At 33.3% G+C, this 4931-nt stretch overlaps 1 pseudogene; it reads right to left on the reverse strand.

Annotated features, from left to right (window-relative positions):
- Positions 1-3189: 3189 nt before the first annotated feature.
- LOC145002183 (uncharacterized) lies at positions 3190-3914 on the reverse strand (annotated as a pseudogene).
- Positions 3915-4931: the final 1017 nt, after the last annotated feature.

A 4931-nucleotide genomic window follows, 5' to 3' on the forward strand; every position in this document is an offset into this window, starting at 1 on the left:
GACCAAAACAACTATATACAATAAAATGCAACTTTTGAGTAAAACGTACACATATTTATAGAAGTTTTTGGGAAACATTCATGGAATCCTCAAAGAACTATTTATCCTTATTGTTATCATTTTTAATATGCCTATGTGATAAGGCACTGCTTGTATATTAGTATCCAAGTATTCTAAAAACTTAGTACGATATGTAATATATTATCTTTTAATGAAAGTGATAGGTGTCATATTGTGTATTGTTAAATGTAATCAATATATGTGATCCATGATGACGTCACACAACCATGCATTTCCACCGTCGGTAAATGGTATGGCATGATATATCTTCATGGAACTAGTTTTAGAGTCTCTTTTTCCATTCCACATCTTCTATTGAGTTGTGTGCCTGTATTGATGTTGATTGGGATATCGATTCTAATGATCACGAGTCAACTACTAGTTTCTATATTTTCCTTGAAGATTCATTAATCGTCGTGGACTCAGTTTTAGAGTCTCTTGTTCCCTTTCATCTTGGAACAATCTCACTACCATATGTACAATCAGCCTTGCAGATTGCTAATATTTTCAGAAAGACTCAATTGGTGTCTTGTTTCTTCTTTTTGTCTGAAAAATTGTCAATGAATTATAGGTTTGAGAGAGTGCGGGGAGGTGTTAGCATAATAAACTATTTTCGTATTATTTTATGTTTGAACTTTAATAATATATTCAATATTGAATAAATAAGAAAGATTTACATAGACGTAGTGGATAAACGAGCAACAATCTGTGCCGCAACCACTTTTTGGATGACAAAACTAATTCTTTTAAAAATATCATTTATAGTTCTTGGAGTCATAACAGTACTATGCATGACCCGTTGACTCTATTGAGTAGCTCACAGCTTCTGGCACAATGAAACCGCAAGTATCAAATGCAAATGGTATAAACATGTATTGATTTTCCATGCACGTTTTCTCGTGTTTTGTCGCTTTGCTTGACGCAACTTTTAAAATAGTCTGCCCCACAGTGAAACTCAACTCCCCAAGCCCACAAGAATGGATACCCTTGTTAGATCCACGCATGCATGTTTTTCTCCAGCCCATCCAAATACTAAAATATCAGCTGGTCTAAGTGTTGATCTTCCTTCCAATGGCCAATCAGAAAGTTTACAGGAACCTCTTTCTTGTTAGAAACCTCAGCGCGCGTAAATTGCTTTCCTATTTACAATCTTATTTCCATCTGTATTTTACAATTTTCCTTTCAATAATAAAACTCTAGCCATTTCTCTTTATGTTAGTTTACATATAACATAGATTCGTCAACCACATCACAATTCGCATAATGGATGGACTTTATCACCCACCCCTTCTTGAGAGTGCTGCCTTTGATGGTATCTTGTTCAAGACGACCCTCCATACGTAGAAATTAACTTTTAATGGTATCCAATTATTCCAAAATGCAAGTAATTAACAGCCTTGAGAAAACATCGAAACACATTTCTTTCAATTGTTTTCTTCAAAGAATCTACCATTAATGAAACAAATGCATCTTCGAACCACACCCATTTGTCTTGTTGATCAATTAAATTTACTCTGTTTAATTCCTGAGAACAATTACTTAATTCCGCTGGTTCTAAACATAATTACTTGTAACTTGTAACTTTGAATCTATTAGACACTTTTATGCACTTTTTTTTTCTCCATAACGTGTGTTTTTTACTTTCATTCAATGTCAATGTATTTGTACGTATTTTTACAAAGCTATACATCATATACGTTTCTAGATTTACATGTCTTTAGAAAATGTTTCTTGGAAATTGGTTAATTTGAAAACAAATGTGTGTATGTGGGGACTGATATGGTTGTGATCATCAAGAGTAGGGCAGGTATGAGTCCGATATGAGTCAAAAGAAGGAAAAGGGATTGAAATAATTAAATAACAGAATGTAACGTGTGGGTCGGTATGACTCATGCCTCGTATTTTTCTTACTCATCATGTCGTCCAAATTCGAACATTCTATTCAAGCCTTTTCGTTGCAAAAACTTTTCAATGTCACATATCCCAACTATTCATTTTTAACGATTCTTTTTCTTTGGTTGTAGCAATTTCGATACTCGAAATACTAATATTTTTGGTGTTTACTCTTTTTATATTTATTTCAGTACCATAATTCGGTGTAATACTAAAGGTTAAAGGTAGCAAAACCTCTTACACTTTGTAAAATCTTCTAAGTTTCTCTTTAAGCCATATAATATGACCAATGTCAACTTAAATTTCATTTTTTTGATGGAAAACGTTTATCCAAATTGACCCAGTCCTACGTGGCATACATTAAATTAAGCTAACATGGAAAAAACATGTTAGGTCTTGAACCAGAGGAAAATATATGAGGATTTATTTTCTCAATCGTTTGGAGTTTGCGAAAGCTTAGATTTAATGATTTTAATCGTCATGTCCAACTATTCGTTAATAGGAATCAACGTCTTTCCCTTAAGGAAAAATGATGGTAGATAAGAGAAACGATGTTGTCACTTTATAATATCAACCTATTATCTTTTTAGATCGGCAATATTAACCTATAACTAGATATGACTACATAAATATTTTTATATGACTAAATAAAATATTTTTATATGACTAAATAAAATATTTTTATATGCTAGCGTTAAAAAATGCATGTTTATAAGAAGCCGAATATAAAGTTCTTATTCCAAGGATATATAAATTTATGTTTATGCTTTTGACGGTTTGTTGAGTCATTTACAACAACATATACTTTGATACAGGAAAGAAAAAGTATTTTCTAACTTGTTTGTCAAGTTTAGGTTATCAAATAAGATTGTATTACGTTTTATGAGATCGGAATTAACAGATTCTACTACAATGAACTTTTGTTCACAAGGTCTTTAGTTTATAGTATATATTATAACTTGATTTAAACGGTAAAAATTAGTTAGAAAACACTTTAATTAGAAAATAAAACAAGATCATTGTGACAATGTAAATGGAAAATGACCCTGTAGCCCTAAGATGTTTTGTACATTTGCTCATTCAGTTCTTCAAATTATTTTCGTGCTTTACGAAGGAACAAACTTTTTAGTAACATGTCCATTTAGTCACTGGACCTCTTGTAACCAGTTAATAACGCCACATAATTAAATAAAACGCCACAAAGCACCTGATCAGATGATTGACTATATAGCTTCTTTAGTCAACCCCATCAACGCTTGCAATCTCATTAGTCTTCTTCACTCCCTCTTCAGATTCCACCTCATTAGTCTTCTTCACTCCCTCTTCGGATTCCACCTCACACATGATCAGAAGTTCGTGTTCGTAATTGCTAAGATACCCATTGTTGAGTCCATAATCGGAGGCCTGAACGACGGTATGAGCAGAACCACGGACTCCGTTTTGTGGGAACTTACAATAGGAGACGGCTATTATTTTTTCCATTTGTTGGCTCATAATAATGGGGAACATAATACCTTGAGGTCCAAGATCAAGAGCTTTCTTAGCCAATGCTGCATCAGAGTCAGATTAACGAACTATCGCCGAAGTACGAGCAGTGGCGAGAGTGCGGAGACACAAGAGAGCTTGAGAGATACCTCCTGGTCCGTGTTCCATGTCGACAACAATCTTAGAAAGTGTCAGCAAGAAAGAGAGCAGGAAAAGACTGTACAAAGTCTCTCCATTTTTTCGGCGAGATTTGAGGATCTGTGGGATGATTGTGGTAAATAAGCTCTTGGATATGGTGTCGCGGTGGGTCTGATCGGAGAATCAACTAACGTTTTTCGTTTGATGACAGTGCTAAGAGATTTAAAATCAGGGGATATCAGAAGGTGTATTAGGGTTTTATAGGGGAAATGTTCCACGGATATTTTTATTAGTTTTTTTGTATGAAAAGATGAAGTTGAGAACGTAAGAGTTCGCATAGTTGAATTTAATTGGAACAACGACGTCAAGATTAGAACAAATCTGATTACATCCATAGGGAGTGAAGTAGATCAATAAGATTGCAAGTGTTGGTGGAATCCAAATTTTCCATCACCCTTGCAGCTATCGTAATTCCATTTTATTTCAATTGTGAGAATTATAGAGTGAGAAATATTGGAGAGAGAATGAGGAGGAGGAGAATGGATTTTTTGACTTTTCAAAGTCAATATTAAGGAAAAATGGGACAATATCTATATGGAAAAGGGGTAACTAGATTACCTCTTTATTTTGTCCAAATTGACGTGACAAAAACAACGTTAATGATCTAGAAAGCACAAAAAATACTTATGGGACTAAATGGGCCAATATGCAAAACATTGTAGGGCTACAATATTATTTTCCCAAATCTAAACTAAAGACATAAGTTCAAAAGGAGAATATCATGAGTGTGTTCTGCCTGATTTGGGATGAAGTGGTGATACTCTATGAAACTTTTTGCAACTCGTGGTGCTTGATTTCAAGTTCAATATTTGAATTTTTAAGGCTTGACTATATAATAAAACTAGAGAAATAAGATATGACTGAGTTAAGATCTTAAGATCCTTGCTTAAGACCAATCCTAGCATAATCTATATTGTTTTTTACTTATACGATCTTTAAATCGTAAGATCTTAAGAACCAAAGGAATATCTAAACAAACATGATTATATATATATATATATATATATATATATATATATATATATATATATATATATATATAAACACACACACACACACACTAGTGGGGTACCCGCTAGATGCGTCGTGATTGATAGTTTTTCTGATGGAAAACTTACATGCGATGATTAGTTTCCTTTGTGTAACATCCCAGAAATACCGAGTAAAATTTTATTTTTAATATGTTAAAACCATTCATACATTATCCCAAAAGACTATCAGAGTAAAAGTATTCTCAAAACATGAGAGTAAAATCATAAACAATCATTGTAGAATAAATCTTCACGGGACGCTGT

The sequence above is a fragment of the Lactuca saligna genome, chromosome 1 (genome assembly GCF_052625555.1).
Source record: "Lactuca saligna cultivar CGN05327 chromosome 1, ASM5262555v1, whole genome shotgun sequence".
Classification (NCBI taxonomy): Eukaryota; Viridiplantae; Streptophyta; class Magnoliopsida; order Asterales; family Asteraceae; genus Lactuca; species Lactuca saligna.